This window comes from Carcharhinus amblyrhynchos, chromosome 30 (assembly GCF_965287045.1).
Source record: "Carcharhinus amblyrhynchos chromosome 30, sCarAmb.v2.hapA, whole genome shotgun sequence".
Lineage (NCBI taxonomy): Eukaryota > Metazoa > Chordata > Chondrichthyes > Carcharhiniformes > Carcharhinidae > Carcharhinus > Carcharhinus amblyrhynchos.
In genome coordinates, this window is record NC_137353.1 from 9501071 (window position 1) to 9522250 (window position 21180).

Here is a 21180-nt window from a genome sequence, read left to right on the forward strand (position 1 = left end):
CCCCCAATCTTGGTGTCATCAGCAAATTTCGACACCCTGCACTCGGTTCCCTCCTCCAGATCATCTATATAAATGGTAAATAGCTGAGGCCCCAGCACCGACCCCTGGGGCACCCCACTAGTCACCAACCGCCAATCCGAATAGCACCCATTGACCCCCACTCTCTGCCTCCTATTTGACAACCAATCCTCTATCCACGCTAACACCCTACCCCCAACTCCATGTCCCCTGACCTTCTGCAATAACCTCTTGTGAGGTACCTTGTCAAACGCCTTCTGAAAATCCAGAAAGACCACATCCACCGGCTCTCCTCTATCCACCGCCCTAGACACATCCTCATAGAACTCCAGTAAATTTGTCAGACACGACTTCCCTTTAATGAAACCGTGTTGCGTCCGCCCTATCAAGCAATTCCCTTCAAGATGCCTCGCAATTTCCTCCTTAATGACGGATTCTAACATTTTACCTACCACAGACGTTAAACTAACCGGCCTATAATTCCCCGCCTTTTGCCTGGCACCCTTCTTAAACAACGGCGTAACATTAGCCGTTTTCCAATCTTCCGGCACTTCCCCGGAATCCAGCGACGTCTGGAAAATAACCACCAAGGCATCCACTATAACCTCCGCCATTTCTTTCAGAACCCTCGGATGCATTCCATCCGGTCCTGGCGACTTGTCCACAATCAGCCCCTCCAGTCTGTCGAGCACCACCTCTCTAGTAACAGTAATGTCATTAAGACCCTCCATTCCTACCACCTTTCCATCTCTAACACCCGGCAAATTATTCACGTCCTCCTCCGTGAAGACAGAAACAAAAAAGTTATTCAAGACCTTAGTCATATCCCCATCCCCTACCACTAGCTCCCCTTTCTCATCCTCTAAAGGTCCAACGTTCACCCTAGCCAGCCTCTTCCTTTTTATATATTTATAAAAACTCTTGCTATCCTTTTTTATATTAAGTGCTAGCCCAGCCTCATAGCTTCTCCTACCCTCCTTTATCAACTTCTTTGTCAATCTTTGTTGACATTTAAACCTTTCCCAATCCTCTTCTCGCCCACTGCTCTTAGCTACTCTAAATTCCTCCGCTTTTAATTTAACACTTTCCTTCACCTCCTTCGTTATCCACGGCTTATTACCTCTCTTCCTACTGTCCTTTTTAACCATCGGAATAAATTTCTGCTGAGCACCAAGAAAGATCTCCTTAAAGATCCTCCACTGCTCCTCAGCAGACCTACCTTCCAACGCACTCCCCCAGTCCACATTTGCCAATTCTTCTCTCATCCTACCATACTCCCCTCTATTCAAACAAAGGACGCGTGTCCGGGAACCCACTTTCTCCTCCTCCATCTGCACCAGAAACTCCACCATACAATGATCACTCTCTCCAAGAGGATCCTTCACCGCAAGGTCCCTAATTCTACCCGCCTCATTACATAGCACCAGATCCAAGATAGCTCGCTCCCTCGTCGGCTCCAACACACACTGTTCAAGGAAATTATCCCGGCAGCATTCCAAGAACTCCTCCTCGAGCCCACCTCGTCCAACATGGGTCGACCAATCAATATGCAGATTGAAATCTCCCATAACTACTGCCGTCCCATTCCTGCACGCCGCACTTATTTGCGTGTTAACAGCCCGCCCCACCTCCAGATCATTATTCGGGGGCCTATAGACGACACCCACCAGCGTCTTCCTCCCTTTGCTGTTCCTAATCTCCACCCACAACGATTCCACGTTCTGCTCTTTGGCTCCGATATCATCCCTTGCTACCACCTTGATACTATCCTTAATCAGCAGAGCTACGCCACCCCCTCTTTCCTCCTGCCTATCCTTCCTAAACACTTGATAGCCCTGTACATTCATCTCCCAGTCCCTGTCACCTTGCAGCCACGTCTCTGTAATGGCCACCAGATCGTATCCATTTGTGTCGATCTGCGCCACCAGCTCATCCACTTTATTCCGAATGCTTCGTGCATTCAGATAAAGCGCTTTCATCCCAGCCTTCACCTGGACCCTATTTGCCGTAACGCCACCAATTGGGACATCCTCGGCCTCTTCCCTTACCTGTACCCTATCCTTAACTTTAGACCTCGTAGCGTCACCTACCCTCGCACCCTCCCCCCCCCTAATTAGTTTAAAGCCCTGTCTACAGTCCTCTTTACTCGATTCGCCAACACTCTGGTCCCAGCACGAGAAGTATGGAAACATGGTACAAGGCATGGTTAGTAATTTTGCAGATGATACTAAGTTAGGAGGCATCATGATAATGAAGAAGGTTATTAAAACCTACAGGGGGATCTTGATCAGTTAGGGAAGTGGGCCGAGGGTTGGCAAATGGGTTTCGACACAGCTCAGTATGAGGTGTTGCATTTTAGGAAGTCAAATGAGTTAGGACTTGTACACTGATTGGTAGGGTCCTGGGGAGTGTTGAGGAACAGACGGACCTAGGAGTACAAGTACATAGCTCGTTGAAAGTGACATTACAGGTAGACAGAGTGGTGAAGAAGGTGTTTAGCACACTGGCCTTCAACAGTCCAGGGCATTGAGTATGGGAATTGGGGCATTATGTTATAATTGTGTGAGTTGTTGGTGAGGCCACATTTGGAGTATTGTGTACGGTTTTGGTCACCGTGTTATAGGAAAGACACTGATAAACTGGAAAGAGTGCAGTGAAGATTTCCGAGGATGCTGCCGGGATTAGTGGGTCTGAGTTATAGGGAGAGGTTGTCCAGGTTATTCCTTGGAATGTAGGAGAATGAGGGGGTGATCTTATTGAGATGTATAAAATCATGAGGGGCATTGATAGGATGAATGCAAATAATTTTTTTCCCAGAGAAGGAGAACTGAAAACTAGAGGGTATCGGTTTAAGATGAGAGGGGAAAAGGGACCTCAGGAGCAACATCTTCACACAGAGGGTGGGAAATGAGTGAGTTGCCAGAGAAAGTGGTTGAGGTGGGTACGACAGCAGCATTGAAAAAGCACGTGGATAAGTAAATTGGTAGGAAAGGCTCAGAGGGATATGGGTCAAACATGGTCAATTGAGACTAACTGGGAGGGTGCCATGGTCAGCATGGACTGGTTGGGCCGAAGGGCCTGTTTCCGTGCTGTATTGCTCTATGACTCTAGTTAGACCAGATTTGGAGTACAATGCACATTTTTGACAATTTAAATAAAAAAGGATATTGAAATACTGGCGGAAGGTCAGTTGGATCTACAGAGGACAGTATTAGTCTGTGTGGAGTTATCTGTGGTCAGTTGATGGTGTGATGGAGGGTGTTCTTGTTGATGTTCAGTTCTCTGCCTCCCATCCCGAAAAGGAAGCTCAACCAGGGCTGGAAAAGCACAATATTGCAGATGCTGGAAACCTGAAAGAAGATGCTCAGTAGGTCAGGCAGCAACTGTAGAGAGAGAAACAAGAATTAGCTGCTTCAGGTGTGTGACCTTTCATCAGAATTGGGAAAAGTTCAAGATGTAACAGGTAAAGGCTGGGTGGGACAAGGACAAAAGGAAGGGCAGTAACAAGCAAGGAGATGGGACAGAATAGAATAACAGAAGAATTAGTCCTCCCAGGGGCAAAGGAATGGAGTTTGGGCAAAAGAAGATGTGCCTGGAGAAGGCGTGTTGATGTGTGAAAGTGAAAATAAAAGGAAAAAAACAAAACAAGTTTAGGAAAGTAAACGGAGTGGGGCAGAGGTTATGGTCTGAGATTATTGAACTTGGTGTTGAGACAGGGAAGCTGTAAAATGCTGAATCGCGAGATTGACTGGAAGTCTCATTGTTTGGATGGTTGATGACGATAAGATCAGGTTGGTTGCCCTGCCCTTGTTCTCTTTAACTTCTTCGCCCAGCGAGTGATGAGAATGTAGAATTTGCTACCACAAGGAGTAGTGGAGACCCACAGCATTGGTACATTTATGAACATACGAATTAGGGGCTACTCGAGCCTGTTCTGCCATTCAATACAATTATGTTCAGAAATTCCAATTTTTTAAATTTATTCATGGGACACAGGCATCGCTGTCTGGGCAGCATTTATTGCCCATGCCTAGTTGCCCGAGGGCAGTTTAGAGTCAACCACATTGCTGTGGCTCTGGAGTCACATGTAGGCCAAGTAAGGATGGCAGATTTCCTTCCCCAAAGGGCATTAGTGAACCAGATGGGTTTTTCCAAAAATCAACAATGGTTTCATGGTCATCACTAGATTCTTAATTCCGGATATTTTTTATTGAATTCAAATTCCGGATTTGAACCCGGGTCCCCAGAACATTAGCCGCGTGTCTGGATTAATAGTCTCACATAATGTCACGAGGCCATCGCCTCCTCCATATTCCTATCAAGTTGCCTTAGATTCTTGTTAGGCAAGGGAATCAATCTGCCTCTGCCTTCAATATATTCAATTACTCCACTTCTGAGGCAGAGTTCCAAAAGACTCACAAAATAATTCTCATCTCTGTCCTGAAAAAGTGACCCTTAATTTTAAAATAGTGCCCCTGAGTTCTGGACTCAGTCACTAGAAGAAACATCTTTTACATGAACACTGGCAATACTGTTCAGAATCTTATATGCTTCAATCATGACAGCCCTCTCTCTCTCCCAGACTCCACTGGAAGCAAGCCTAGTTTGCCTAATCTTTCCTCCTGAGACAGCCTGTTCTTTCTGGGTATCACTCTAGCAAAACCTCCTCTAAACAGCACCCAACACATTTACATTTTTCCTTCAATACAGAGACCACAATTGCACAAAGGATAAGCGCATGAGGGAGAAAGGAATATTCTGATAATATCCACTACATTACAACTGTGCTTCAGAGGTACATCATAAGTGGTAAAGCACTATGAGATGTCCTGAGGTTATGGAAGATGCTGGATAATATTTAAAATTTATTAATTCATGGGATGTGAGTATTGCTGGTAAGGACAACATTTAATTCCTAGCTGCCCTTGAAGGTAATTGTAAGCCACTGCTTGAGCCGCTGTAGTCCAAGTGGTATAGTTACACCCACAGTGCTGTTAGGAAAGGAGTTCCAGGGTTTTTATAGAATAGAATCCCAGCAGTGCAGAAGGAGGCCATTTGGCCCATCATGTCTGCACCAACTCTCCAGCAGAGCACCTTACCCAGTCCCACCTCCTGCCCTATCCCCGTAACCCCATGCACTTGCCCTGCATAATCCACCTAACCTACACATCTTGGGGTATTAAGGGCAATTTTAGCATGGGCAATCCACCCTAACCTGCACATCTTTGAAGCGTGGGAGGAAATTGGAGCACCCAGAGAAAACCCACGCAGACACTGGGAGAACGTGCAAACTCCACACAGACAGTCACCCAAGGCTGGAATTGAACCCAGATCCCTGGTGTTGAGAGGCCACCGTGCCACCTTCTTTGACCCAGCGACCAAGAAGAAATAGTGAGTCAGAATGCTGTGTAGCCTGCAGGGGAACTTGCCTATACTCCTTGTCTAATGAAGTAGGGTGCGTGGGCTGAATGGACTGTGGGCATGATGTAAAATTCTACGTAAGGGTGTTACCTGAATTGCAAGCCCAGTACTGTCATGAGGGATTGAATTAGGACTTGTTCTCATTCGCTGCAAAGGTGAAGAGAAATGCTGACTAACCAGTCAGCATAATCAGGGACTCCATGCATCCTGGACATTCTCTTTTCCACCTTCTTCTGTTGGGAAAAGTCTGAAGTCACATACCAACAGACTCAAAAACAGCTTCTTCCCTGCGGCCATCAGACTTTTGAATGGGCCTGCCTTGCATTGGGTTGGTCTTTCTCTACACCCTGTCTGTAACACTACATTCTACATCCTTTCCTTTCCTTCTCTATGAACTGAAGATGCCGGCATTGGACTTGGGTAAGCACAAGTCTCACAACACCAGGTTAAAGTCCAACAGGTTTATTTGGTAGCACAAGCTTGTGAGACTGGTGCTGTGAGACTTCTTGCTATCTCTGTGAATGCTTTGTTTGTATAGTGTGCAAGAAATGATACTTTTCGCTGCATACTAATACATGTGACAATAAATCTAATCACAGACCTATGGAGCATTTTCAGTTTTAGATTTTCAGCACTCTTAGTCTTTCTTTTGTTTTAGATACAAAGAGGAGGCTGGATTGAGTACTTTAAAATTACACAGGGGCTAAACGTGGATGATGCATATAAACTATCATCTTGTGTTTGGTCACCAGTGAGGAACAAGGGAGTATTAACATAAAACAGCTGCTAATGGATCATATGAAGAATTGAGGAATATTTTCTGTGTAATTAAGCCATCAGCAACATTAGTTAAAATCCTGACTCGACAAGCTGACAACATTTGGCCTCTTGCTAAATTTACGGGCTAATTTTTGCATGAGAAAGGCGTGGGGATAAGTTTCCTTCGAAAGTATGCCCTATTTTCAAGATAAATGTTGCCTAAACAACTGCCACAGGGGTGGGGATGCACTTTGCGAAAGGGCCACTTCGAATGAGCCTTTTGTTTTGTCCAAGGATTTAAACTGCAGATAATGTTTAAAAATTAGCGGTGCTAAAGTCAGTCAGTCATTAGAACTAGAAAAAAAAGGAGCAGTTTGTTGTTGCCCTGAGCTGTACATCTTGTCTTCTCCATTCTTAACAAAGCACGACTGAGCCTAGAGAGAGACGGCAGTGAATTTATTTAGCTGGGAGTGGGGGGGTTTGTCACCTACATAATCAGTTCAGGCCCTGCAGGGTTTTTTTTTAGATTTCCTCTTGTGGAATCTTGCTAAACAAACTTCTTATCCAAGCGTGGAATTCCAGTGAAGTCACTAATTGCTTGTTTTATCTGGCTTTAACTTTGTATTCCTTCGCTTGCTTTCCTGCTGCAGCAGCTGTTTTCACGGCAGCGTTTCGTAGCAGCCGACCTTACAGAATTGCTCAAGGCACCTGCAATGTGGGGCTGTCATCACCCAGCGACTATCATCCACTCGACTTGGGACTAATAAATGATTCTGGTGTCTCCCAATCTGCTGAGCTCCAACACATGCCTTCTGAAGGAGCTGGTTTTCCAATCTTTATTTATTAGTGTCGCAAGTCGGCTTACATTAACACTGATGTGAAAATCCCCTAGTCGCCACACTCCAGTGCCTGTTCGGGTACACTGAAGGAGAATTTAGCCCGACTAATGCACCTAATCAGCATGTCTTTCAGACTGTGGGAGGAAACCAGAGCACCCGGAGGAAACCCACGCAGACACAGAGAATGTGCAAACTCCACACAGACAGTGACCCAAGGCCAGAATCGAATCCGGGTCTCTGGCGTTGCGAGGCAGCAGTGCTAACCACTATGCCACGCTGTATGTATGCACCTTGGATTTATGGAACATCTCAGTATGGGAACAGATGTCCTTAAGCTGCTTCGTGGCAGTTTTATCTACACATCTTGCGACAAAAAGGGGCAATTTAGCATGGTCAATCCACTTAACCTACACACCTTTGGAGTGTGGGAGGAAACCGGAGCTCTTGAAAAAAACCCACACAGACATGGGGAGAATGTGCAAACTCCACACAGACAGGGGCCAGAGGTCAGAATTGAATCCGGATCCCTGGCAGTGTGGGGTAGCAGTGCTAACCATCGTGCCACCCTGTCAAAGATCACTGCAGAGCTAAAGAAGGGGAGCTATAAACTTGGTTAAAAAGAGTTGGATTTTAAGGAGTGCCTTAAAGGAAGGCGGATGGGTGGGCTGGGAGTGAAGTCAACACGAAGGCGCACGTGGAGCCAGTGTTGGAGGAATGCCGAGTTCTGGGGGTGGGGGGGGGGCCAGTGTGATGGGGCAGAATTCATTTGCCGTCGGCGCTGGCGGGATTCTCTCTTACCGTTGCGGTGAACAGAGACTTGGCTGAGTGCCAAATTCTCCATTGTTGCTTGCAATGGCGGCACGGATGGCTGGAAAATCCCGGCATTGGTGTGAAATTGAGCTGCGGTCAAAGTGCATGTGGGGCAGAAACTATCACAGGGCCAGCACCCTGACACCCTCCTGGGATGTGTGAGAGTATTTTGGTTATTTGAATTGGCCTAGATAGCAGCTGGAGCCTGCTCATTGTATGAGAGCCATGTGGAGAGATGACACCATCTCTAAACTGAGCCAGCGAGTTCCCACGGTCACAGAAAAATAGCTGCCCATCTTTGCAAGTTGACTATGTGTTGGAGGCTCTTCAGCATCATCTATAGCCATGAACATTTGAGGTTAGAATTGAACATTTAAGGTGTATCGAGTGAGTAGAATTGCAGAGAATTAATGCATTGATAAAATAACATGTAGCCCATTTGCATTGGAGTGATTGCCCTTGGCCACTGAGGTGGTAAGGGTATTGTGTAACAAGTCAAGCCAACCCAAAGGATCTCCAGTTCAATCCCCAGGCCTTTGGGAAGTTAGTTGATCTCAGTGAGGATTGACTTCCTCCCCAGTAAGTAACATTTATGTGTATGTTAAACTACAGTCGGTTTGATAATGACATAATTTGACCAATTATGAAGAAGAATCATAGAATCCCTACAGTGCAGAAGGAGGCCATTTGACCCATCGAGTCTGTACTGACTCTCCAGCAGAACATCTTATCCAGGCCCTATACCTACAATCCCACATGTTTGCCCCACTAATCTCCCTAGTTTACACAATTTTGGACACTAAGGGGCAATTTAGCACGGCCAATCCACCAAATCTATACATCTTTGATTTGATTTATTATTGTCACACGTATTAGCATGCAGTGAAAAGTACTGTTTCTTGTGCACTATACAGACAAAGCAATACTGTTCATAGAGAAGGAAACGAGAGAGTGCAAAAAAAAATAGTGTTTCAGTTATAGCTAGGGTGTAGAGAAAGATCAACTTAATGCAAGGTAAGTCCATTCAAAAGTCTGATGGCAGCAGGGAAGAAGCTATTCTTGAGTTGGTTGGTATATGGCCTCAGACTTTTGTATCTTTTTCCTGATGGAAGAAGGTGGAAGAGAGAATGTTCGGGGTGCGTGGACTCCTTAATTATGCCGGCTGCTTTGCCGAGGCAGCGGGAAGTGTAGACAGAGTCAATGAATGGGAGGCTGGTTTATGTGATGGGTTGGCCTACATTCACGACCTTTTGTAGTTTCTTGTGGCCTTGGGCAGAGCAAGAGCCATACCAAGCTGTGATACAATCAAAAAGAATGCTTTCTACAGTGCATCTGTAAAAGTTGGTGAAAGTTGTAGCTGACATGCCAAATTTCCTTAGTCTTTGGAGAAAGTAGAGGCATTGTGGGCTTTCTTAACTTATGTCAGCATGGTAGGGGGTTGGAGGGGGGGGAACCAGAATGGGTTGTTGGTGGTCTGGACACCTAAAAACTTGAAGCTCTCGACCCTTTGTACTTCGTCCCCGTTGGTGTAGACAGAGTCATGCTGTCCTCTATGCTTCCTGAAGTCAATGACAATCTCCCTCATTTTATTGACATTGAGGGAGAGATTATTGTCACTGCACCAGTTCACCAGATTCTCTATCGCATTCCTGTTCTCTGTCTCATCATTGTTTGAGATCCAACCCACTGTGGTAGGGGCATTTGGCTACACAGTCATAGGTGTATAAGGAGTAGAGGAGGGGGCTGGGAGCACAGCCTTGAGGGGCACCAGTGTTGAGGATGATCGTGGAGGAGATGCTGTTGCCTATCCTTACTGATTGTGGTCTGTGAGTTAGGAAGTTCAGGATCCAGTCGCAGAGGGAGGAGCCGAGGCCCAGGCCACCGAATTTGGAGATGGGTTTCATAGGAATAATAGCGTTGAAGGCTGAGCTTTAGTCAATAGATAATAGCTTGACGTAGGTGTTTTTGTTATCTCGGTGTTCCAGGGCTGAGTGCAGGGCCAGGGGGATGGCGTCTGCTGTGGACCCGTTGCAGCAATAGGCAAACTGTAGTGGATCCAGGTAGTCTGGGAGGCTGGAATTAATTCGTGCCACGACTAGCCTTTTGAAGCATTTCATAATGATGGATGTCAGAGCCAGCAGATGATAGTCATTCAAGTGCTCTACTTGGCTTTTCTTTGGCACAGGGATGATAGTTGGCTTCTTGAAGCAAATAGGGACCTCAGACTGTTGTAAAGAGAGATTGAAGAAGCCTGCGAGTATTCCCGCCAGCTGATCCGCACAGGATCTGAGTTCTTGTCCTGGTCCCCCATCTGGGCCAGTTGTTTTCTGTGGATTGACCTTCGAGAAAGCTGCTCTGACATCTGCAATGGTGACCTCAGATACAGGTTCATCCAAGGCAGAGGGCATGCTCTTGCTCAAAACGTGCGTAGAATGCATTGAGCTTGGCAGAGATGCAGTGGAGCCGGCAATTTTACATGCCTTCATCTTGTAGCTGTTATGTCTTGCAGACTTTGCCATAGTCGGTGGGGGTCTGTGTGGCTAGCCTGGGACTCTAATTTGATCCAGTACTTTGATGGATCTCCTTAGATCATATCTGGCTTTCTTGTATATGTCAATGTCGCCTAACTTGAAAGCCTCAGATCTGGACTTCAGCAAGCAGCGGATATTCCTGTTCAACCATGGTTTCCAGGTGGGAAACACATGGATTTGCTTTTACGGCACACAGCCTTCTACGCGTTTACTAATGAAGTCAGTTATTGAATTAGCCCAATCTTTGGACCATGGGAGACTGTAGGACCATAAGATATAGGAGCAGAATTAGGCCATTAAGCCCATCAAGTCTGCTATGCCATTCAATCATGGCTGGTATGATTCTCACCCCCCATTCTCCAGCCTTCTACCCACAACCGTTGATCCCCTTATTGATCAAGAACCTATTTATCTCTGTCTTAAAGACACTCAACGACCACAGCCTTCTGTGGCACTGAGTTCCACAGATTTACCGCCCTCTGGCTGAAGAAATTCCTCCTCACCTCAGTTTTAAAGGAACATCCCTTCACACTGAGGTTGTGCTCTCAAGTTCTAGTCTCTCCCACTGGTGGAAGCATCCTTCTCCACGTCCACTCTATCTAGGCCTCTCAGTATTCTGTAAGGAAACCAGAGCACCTGGAGGAAACCCACGCAGACACAGGGAGAACTAGAAATTTGCGGGCTTAATTTAAAATGGAATGGGTCACGATGAGAAGCGGGAACTGGGTGATGCAGGGAAGTGATTGGTCCACATTTGTGTCACTCTCCGAGGATCCCAATTTAAATCCAGTCTCCTCACACTTTCCTGTTCAATGTTGATTTAACTATCCAATGTTGGTTCAAATTCTGCACATTTGCAGCAATGTTACACTGGGATAAGTGGGTGGAGAGACTCCCAACACACTATAGCCAGGGGCCTAGGGGGCTTGTGATATTCACCAAGAATTTTAACAATATATTTGTCAAGTTCCAGTTTCCACTTGCAAGCAGCCGTTCCATAATTTAGTGCAGTTATTACTTAGCAACATTTAAGCACAGAGTAACACATGTATCATTGCTACGTGCATGAATTAGTCGTCCTGGTTTTTTTTACATGTTATCCTCTCTCCGGAGGCTGTTGAATCTTAAATTCAGATATCAATCAGCTTCTTGTAGTTTGTTCCACTGTCAACTTCCTCAAACATGACCCTGGCTGGTTTGATTTGATTTATTATTGTCACATGTATTGCGATACAATGAAAAGTACTGTTTCATGCACACTATACAGCCAAAACATACCGTTCATAGATTACATAGGGAAGAAGGAATGGAGGGGGTGCAGAATATTAGTATTGTAGTCACAGGCAGGGTGAAGAGAAAGATCAGACTTAAAATATAATTAGGTCTATTCAGAAGTCTGATGACAGTGGGGAAGAAGCTGTTCTTGAGTCTTTTGCCAAATGTTCTCAAACTTTTACATCTTTTCCCAATGGAAGAGAGTGGGCAGGATTTTATAGCGTCGCTCATCCCAAAACTGTAAAATGGCGCTTGACGTCAACAGACCTTCCCACTGCCTGCCCCTCACCCTCTCTGATTCATGTGGTGGGCGAGGCAACAAAATTCTGGTGAATATGTCCGGGATGTGTGGGGCCCTTGATTATGCTGGCTGTTTTTCCGAGGCAGTGGGAAGCGTGGATGTAGTCAGTGGGTGGGAGGCTGGTTTGCGTGATGGGCTGGGCTATTTGCATTCTTGGTCAGAGCAGGAGCCATACCAAGTTGTGATGCCTCTGGAAAGGATGCTTTCTATGGTGCATCTGTAAAAATTGGGTAAGAGTCATAACGACATGCCGAATTTCCTTCGCCTCTCGAGAAAGTAGAGGTGTTGGTGGGTTTTCTTAACTGAGCGGAATATTTGGTGTTGCTTTGGTTTCTCTTGTCTTCTTGATGATGATAGTCACCAGTATGAGTTTTATCTATTGTCAGCTTGTGTCTGTTGATTAGTATTGAGTCCGAAAGTCTTGGAGTGTTTGGAAACCTGTTGAGAATGTGATAAGTTGGCATGTGAATGCATACCCTTGTTATCTACTCATTACCTGGCAGTTAGGACAAAAGAAAGAACAAAGAAAATTACAGTGAAGGAACAGGCCCTTCGGCCCTCCAAGCTTGCACCGACCATGCTGCCCGATTGAACTAAAACCCCCTATCCTCCTGGGGACCATATCCCCCTATACCCTCCTATTCATGCATTTGTCAAGATGCCCCTTAAAAGTCACTATTGTATCTGCTTCCACTACCTCCCCTGCAGCGAGTTCCAGGCACCCACTACCCTCTGTGGAAAAAGCTTGCCTCATACATCTCCTTTAATCCTTGCCCCTCGCACCTTAAACCTATGCCCCCTAGTAATTGACTCTTCCACCCTGGGGAAAAAGCTTCTGGCTATCCAGAATGAGTGTAGATCCATGAGGATTAGGAATGGCAATGGTAGATTGATGTTTGTAACTTCCAGCTTGTCATAAATTTAACTCTCATACTCCTTTAGTGGCAAATTTACACCAAAACTGACGGGAAAAATCATTAGACTGGGGCACAGTGGTGATCAGAAGTCATTGTCAGATACTCGTCCAAAATACCATGGACTGAATTGGTCCCCCATTAGGCTTGCACACTTGGTGAGGCTGGCAACAGGCATGAAATGCCCTTCAGGCCGTGATTGGCTGCAGAACACAATTCCATGTGTGCTGTCGGGGAGCGTGGGTGAGGAGAAAGGGGAGGGTGTGGGCTGGCACTCCAGAACAGCCATTGCAGAGCTGTCTCTGAAGTCTGAGCGTCTCGGCTTCTATAGAGTAAAGGAGACACTAGTTCTGCTTTTTCATAAAATACCTTTATTTCTTTGATCCAACTCCACAAACAATTCTCCACCAACAACCCAGAGCCACCCGTGGCCCCTTTGTATATCAGTGACTTCAATTTGAATCATTGACATCAAATGAGGACTTAATTTCGAAGGCCTGTTAACCCTGACATCTGGGAGCTGTGGAGCAGTAAACAATAAATAGCCAAGGAAGAGCAATGCAAAGAGTATCTAGGCAGCTCATTCAAACACAAGCCACGGTCCCCGGACATCTCTTTAAATTTTATTTCGGCCCAGACAGTTCGTCCCACCCTGGATCGAGGTTGAAGCTAAAATGTGAAGGTTGGGCCAGTCGGCTGATCCACCAACCATAAAACCAGACAGCTCACGTACAGTTATGTTCAGTGGGCCCCTTAATGGAGTCAGCTGCCTGCTTGATAATCAGCAGGCGCACTTCCAACTCTCCCACGTACCCACTGACCAAAATGTTGCTCGAATGCGCGATGGTGTCGGGATGTGAGCCCCGGGCATCTTCTCGCACAATTTCACACACTTTGGGGTTGGGCACATACCCCTCTGAGCAACATAAAAATTCTGGCTCATGACCTGGACATCGTTATCACCACAGAAAGATCAAAAAACAAAACAATTCGGCATGTTTCTCTTCCTCATAACAGGCACAAGTCAGGAGTGTGATGGAATACTCCCCACTTGCCTGGATGGGTACAGCTCCAATAACACTTGAGAAGCTTGACAGCATGCAGGACAAAGCAGCCCGCTTGATTGGCACCACATCTACAAACGTTCAATCCCTCTACCACTGACACCCAGTAGCAGCAGTGTGTACCATCTACAAGATGCACTGCAGCAATTCATCAAAGATCCTTAGACAGACCTTCCAAACCCACAACCACTTTCATCTCGAAGGACAAGGGCAGCAGATACCAGGGCAGACTAATACCTGCAAGTTCCCCTCCAAGTCACTCACCATCCTGACTTGGGAATATACTGGCCGTTCCTTCACAATCCCTGGGTCAAAGTCCTGGAATTCCCTCCCTAACGGCATTGTGGGTCAACCCACAGCACATGGGCTGCAGCGATTCAAGAAGACAGCTCACCGCCACCTTCTCAAGGGGCAACTGGGGAATGGCAACAAATGCAGGCCTAGCCAGCGACGCCTATGTCCCATGAATGAATAAAAACAGTTTGAAATCTCTTATCATGACTGAGCTGATGAGTGGAGTCGTGCAAGATGCTGGCAATAAAGCTGGAAAAATTTTGGGAATGCTCAACACGTATCAGTATTGGTGGACAAAGGATCCCGAGTTAATCTTTCATTGGAAAGGCCTTCAACATCAGTCTTTGATTCTTTCTCTCTTCACCTTTGCTGCTTGACCTGCACTTTCACTTTCACTTATTGTGAACAGAGGTTTCTTTAACAATAAAATTTTGTGGCTTTTAATCAGGACAGCTTGAAAGGCCATTAGTCTGCAAATACAAAGGTCATTCATCATTGTTGCACACCGTAGACAAGTTCATTCACTTCTTGGAAGTCTTGCCTTTTGAATCTTGCTGAGACCGTGATCCAAAGCCATTCTCTTCCATTCCAATCATTTAGTATACTTGCCATAATCATAGAATCCCTGCAGTGCAGAAGGAGGCCATTCGGCCCACCAAGTCTGCACCGACCACAATCCCACCCAGGCCCTAGCCCCTTAACATGATGTATTTACCCTGCTAGTCCCCCTGATACTATGGGGCAATTTACCATGGCCTATCAACCTAGCCCCCACATCTTTGGACTGTAGCTTTAATGATTCAATTTTTATTCCTTCCAAATTATTGCAGGAAAGTCATAGAATCCCTACAATGCAGAAGTCGTCCATTCAGCCCATCAAGCCTGCAATAATCCCAACCAGGCCCTATCCCCATGTATTTACCTGACTCATCTCCCTGACGCTACAGATCAATTTAGCCTGGCCAGACAGCCTAACCCACACTTTTGGACTACCAGAGGAAATCCATGCAGACACGGGGAGAATGTGCAGACTCCACATAGGCAGTGAGCCAAGCCGGGAATCGAACCCGGGTCCCTGGCACTGTGGGGCAACAGTGCGAATCGCTGTGCCGCCTATGTTGGTGGAGTGATATAAGTGCAGGTTGTTGTCAAGTCGCACGTCTGTGGAGTTTGTGCTTGGCATATAGCATAGACGTGCCATTAATAGTTGCAGGGAATTCCAGAGTGTGAAGATTTTCCCTCTGCGTGGAATGAACAGACAGCCATACACATTCTGTTTGGCAGCCTCACAGTTGCAGTATTAGATTGGAGATTTGCCATTAGTATTCTCATCTCTGTGGGTTCTCGCGACTGGAATAGATCTTTGCTGCATCAATTACGAAGCCACTTTTACTATTCCCACATCCAAGCGCAGTGTTGTTCTGCTCTGAAGTCAGGAGGCTGGTGCGGGTCCAGGGTGCGTTGAACAGCGTCCAACATTGCAAATGAATCTGTTTGGAAGGGCACCGTGTGGGCCAGTTTGTCTTCCTTGAGTTGTGAGTTTATAAAAGGCCACCTCTGGCATACAAATTCCCCAGGATTACTGAACAAGCTGTGCACTGTGCGCTGTGGAAGTCACGTGCTGCACTCCAGAATGTAAACAGTGCCCACAGACTGAGGAAACAGTTGAAGACTATTAATTGGCATTCCCAGTGGGGGATATTCCTCATTTATGACCATAGTTTTCCACTCTGTTTTTCTTTAACGTGCTCTCTCTTTCTTCCCTCCCTCCGTCCATCTCAATAATACTTATCTCTTTGACTCAAGCTTTTGACCACCTGTCCTGTTATCTCTCTTAATGTGACTTGGTGTCAAATGTATTCTGCCCTGACTTCATGGGGTCCTTTCTGTAAAAACTACATTAAAGGTGCTACACGAATGCAAGCTGTCGCTAATGGTGTATAGCTTTTTGATTTATTATTGTCTCACATATTGGAATGCAGTGAAAAGCATTGTCTGTAGAGCGCTAGTCAGTCAAAGGGGGAAGGAAAGGAGAGGGTGCAGAGTGTACTGTTACAGTCACAGGATGTAGAGAAGGGCAGCACAATGATCAGCACTGCCGCCTCACAGAACCAGGGACCTGGCTTGGGTCCCTGTCTGTGTGGAGTTTGCACATTCTCCCCATGTCTGTGTGGGTTTCCTCCGAGTGCTCCGGTTTCTTCCCACAGTCTGAAAGACGTGCTGGTTGGGTGCATTGACCCAAACAGGCACTGGAGTGTGGTGACTACAGGAATTTACAGCAACGTCATGGCAGCGTTAATGTAAGCCTTAGTTGTTAATAATAAACTTTTAAGTTTAGAAGTGGCAGCAGGTGTAGAGGGGAGACGAGGAAGAACGCTTTTTACGCAGAGGGTGGTGGATGTCTGGAATTCGCTGCCTGAGTTGGTGATGGAGGCAGAGACCCTAAACTCTTTTAAAAAGTACCTGGATCTGTATCTTAGGTGCTATAAGCTACAGGGCTATGGGTGGGGTGCAAGATGGGCTGAATGGCCTCCTCCCTGTAACTTTTCTATGGTTCTATGTTGGTGATGTGGACAGTGAGCTCGGCACTGGGTTTTCAGAACATTGTAAAATAATGATACCACTTTCTTCCTCACCGTGAGATGTCATCTGATTAGTGGGTTTAAAGTTTCGTGTTTTGAGTTTGTACGCTGGCCAGGATTTTTCAGCCATGGCAGGACCCATCGCGGGAGTTTCAGGGGGCAAATTTTACCATCCCGCTTACCGCGGGAATCGGAGTGGGTGAGGGGTGGACCATGGAAAGGTCCTTTGACCTTGGGCGGGAATTTCCAGTTTCGGGGCAAGCGTGGCTGGAATTCCCGTGTCCCAGCCAATACTTCCGGTGAGACCAGATGACTTGCCAGGTACCCCCAGCGTCTGGGTCCCCGGCATCCAGCAACACTGTCTAAGTAAACTTAGTAAGAAGCCTCAATACCAGGTTAAAGTCCAACAGGCTTATTTGGTAGCACAAGCTTTTGGAGCACTGCTCCTTTATCAGGTGAGTGTAGAGTTAGTTGGGTTCACAAACACGGCATATATAGACAGAATTACAAAATAGTGGTTAGAATGCAAATCCTAACAGGTAATCAAGTCTTTATAGGTACAGACAATGTGAGTGGAGAGAGGGTAAGCACAGGTTAAAGAAATGTGTATTGTCTCCAGCCAAGACAGTTGGTAAGATTTTATCCTGTTTGCAACCCCAACTCTACACTCCCTGATGAAGGAGTGGCACTCCAAAAGCTCGTGCTGCCAAATAAACCTGTTGGACTTTAATCTGGTGTTGTGAGGCTACTTACTGTGCCTACTTCAGTCCAACACTGACATCTCCACATCATAAGTAAAGTCGCGAGAATCAGCTGGGACTGGTGAGGAGGAGTTACTTCCTGGCCCATCAGGCTTGGCAAATGCAGCAAGCTTTACAGTTCTCTCTGGCTATCCCGGGCCTGCGCAAGGAGGCATCAATAAACCAATGTAGGACAGCTGGTATATCCCCTTCCAGATGGGCATACTACACTTGCCAGCTGAGTTGGAGGAGGAGCAGACATTCAGCTCCCTTTTTCATTTCACCCCCCACCCCTTCCCTTTAAGAATATCGCAGAGTTTTGTCAGTCCCACCTTCTGTAGGGTTGAAGGTGTGCCCTGGAGAACTCCTTCAATGGGGGACAGTCTGGGAAGGTGGGAGGGTTGGGGAAGAAAATACATGCGTGTGTGTGAAATTGGGAGCTTGTTCAGCCTGGGAATCTGGGTGGGCCCAAATTAAGCAGCCCTTAGCTTTCATAGACTCCCTACAGTGCAGGAAGTGGCAATTTGGCCAATCGAGTCTGCACCGACAACAATTCCACCCAGGCCCTATTCCCGCAACCCCACATATTCGCCCTGCTCGTCTCTCTGACACTCAGGGGAAATTTAGCAGGGCCAATCCACCTAACCTAACCTTTAGGCTGTGGAAGGAAACTGGAGCACCCGGAGGGAACCCATGCAGACGGTGACCCAAGGCCCGAATTGAACCTGGGTCCCTGACACTGTGAAGCAACACTGCTAACCACTGTGCCACCGTGCCCGCCCATCTTCCAAGTGCGGGAGGAAACCGGCGCACCCGGAGGAAACCCATGCAGACATGGGGAGAACGTGCAACATCCACACAGACAGTCAGCAGAGGTTGGAATCGAACCCGGGTTCCTGGCAATGTGAGGCGGCAGGGCTAACCACCGTGTCGCCCCTTTGAATGGGTGATTAGTACAACAGGAATGGTAAATAGAACTGGCACGCCACTGCTGTACACGGTGAACATTGTGCCATTAAGTACTGAAAATGTGGGCCTGGGGTTGCTGGGTGGGGGTGAATGAATGTTTGGTTTATCCGAAGAGATGGAAGAATCTCCTTTTAAGATACGAGGGCGGACTTCTCAAGAATGTGGCGTGATTTGGGAGTCTGCCTTTGCATTCCCCTCCCCCCACCTGTAGCGAAGATTGACGGATCAGCTGGAATGCGGTCTGCATCCTGATAAGTTTCATTCTTCATCTGCCTGTACACAGGAGCATGAGCAGGCCACCACACAGAGAAACCCTGTCTTTTAATTGAATCTCCTCCCCCCAGCTCCTTCACCAAGGATACCAAGAGCAGATAACAAGAGGCACAGAAGCCTTTTCTGCCACACTTGTCGTTTGAAGAGTGTGTTTCATTTATAACGACAAGCTTGCACTCAAAAGCCTTCAGACCTGCAATTTTTCTCTTGAATTCAGGTGGATGTGAGTTTGGCTGTTCCAAAACCACAAATAGGCGTGGAATCAAATCTGTGTCTTCAGCCAGTGTCTGAACACTCTCAGTAAATAAAACCTTCAATGTGTTCTTCTTGAGCAGTCACCTGATTTAATTTCCACGCAGTCCGTGAGACATTGCTTATGAAATGGGTTTGCTCGCTGTGTTTCGGCTTGGGATTACAAGGAAAGGCCGTTCCCCCAAAGTGTTCTCCCCCTCCCCCTCCGTCTACTGATCTTCCCCGACCCCCGCTGACTGTTCTGCGCTCTTGTTAACATTTCAGATTCTCCGCTTGTTGCTGGTCGCTGCCGGCAGTGCTGGGCTCTGACTGTCTGTCCCTCCACTGCTGGCTGGTTGGGGGCTGGGTGTCCATGGAGAGGGAGCATGCCGTGTCCACGGGCACCATCGAGGCATTCCATACCCACGGTCAATAAGACCCTGAGGGGTCTTATTGATTTTGGGTTTTAACATGTTAAGCTTCATTTGTGATTTGGTTTTTGCTTTAGGCCGTCCTCCCTTTTATTTTGTCCCTCTGTCTGAATTACTTCAACTTCAAAAGAGTTAGCTGTATAGTAGCAGGGTTTTGAAGTGCAGTGTGAGTGGCACAGTGGTTAGCACTGCTGCCTCATAGAGCCAAGGACCTGGGTTCGATTCCTGGCTTGGGTCACTGCCTGTGTGGAGTCTGCACCCTCTCCCCAGGTCTGCGTGGGTTTCCTTCGGGCGCTCCGGTTTCCTCCTACAGTCTAAAGATATGTAAGTTAGGTAGATTGGCCCTTCTAAATTGCCCCTCAGTGGCCAAAGTTGTGCAGGTTCGGTGGTTTGGCCATGCTAAATGCTTGAACAGGGCGGGGGGACTCTTGTGGTTACTAGTTGATCAGTAATAAGTTGTAGAGCAAGATTGCACTTGGAAAAACAGCCAGCATAACCAAGAACCCCTTGCACCCCAGACATCAGGCAAAAGATACAAAATTCTGAGGTCACATATCAACCCACTCAAGAACAGTTTCTTTCCTGCTGCCATCAAACCTTTGAATGAACCTACCATATGTTAAGTTGATCTTTCTCTACACCTTAGTTTTGACTGTAGCATTACTTTCTGCACCCTCTTCTTTCCCTTTTCCCCTATTTACTCTATGAACAGTATGCTTTGTCTGTATAGTGCGCGAGAAACAATACTTTTCACTGTATCCCAATACATGTGAAAATGAAAGATCAAGTCAAAAAATATACTCTGTGGAGAACAGAGTGCAGGTGCATGGAATGGAGCACATGGGGAGGCAATACCCTAGTGGTATTATCGTTAGACCACTAATCCAGAAACTCAGCTAATGTTCTCGGGAGCCGGGTTCAGATCCCGCCACAGCAGATGGTGGAATTTGAATTCAATAAAAAATACCTGGAATTAAGAATCTACTGATGACCATGAAACCATTGTCAATTGTCGGAAAAACCTACCTGGTTCACTAATGTCCTTTAGGGAAGGAAATCTGCTGTCCTTACCCAGTCTGGCCAACATGTGACTCCAGAGTCACAGCAATGTGGTTGAATCTCACCTGCCCTCAGGCAACTGGGAAATGGACAATAAATGCTGGCTGGCCAGCGACGCCCATGTCCCATAAATGAGTAAACAAATAGGATGACACAGTGGCACAGTGGTTGGCACTGCTGCTTCATGGACCCAGGTTCAATTTCTGTCCTGGGTCACTGTCTGTGTAGAGTTTGCACATTCTCCCTGTGTCTGCGTGGATTTCCTCTGGATGCTCCAGTTTCCTCTCACACTCCAAAGATATGCAGGTTAGTGTTGGCTGGCCATACTAAATTGCCTTGAGCATCAGGGGAATTAGCAACGTAGATTCATGGGGTTACGGGGATAGGGCTGGGTGGGATTGTTGCCGGTGCAGGCTTGATGGGCCGAATGGCCTCCTCCGTAGGGACTCTGTGAAGAAAAAGAGGAGATCTAAAACTCCGAACTAGCACTGGAGGTGGATTGATTGTTTCAGCTGTTTAACTTTGGTTCCTGCACACAGGACTGTGAACCTTTTTCCCACACTGAGTTCCCTTCTTTTCGATCACATCTCAGGCCCTCCCTGCCCAACAGTTTAGCTTGGGAAGTGAGGGGGAGGAAACTGAGGGGTTTAACCTTTTCTTAACTTCCTG

The 21180-nt window shown here is 46.8% G+C and overlaps 1 protein-coding gene across 2 annotated transcripts in view; it reads left to right on the forward strand.

Annotated features, from left to right (window-relative positions):
- Nucleotides 1–21180, forward strand: part of agrn (agrin) — a 546905-nt gene that overhangs the window by 60852 nt on the left and 464873 nt on the right. The gene's annotated exons all lie outside the window — the stretch shown is intronic.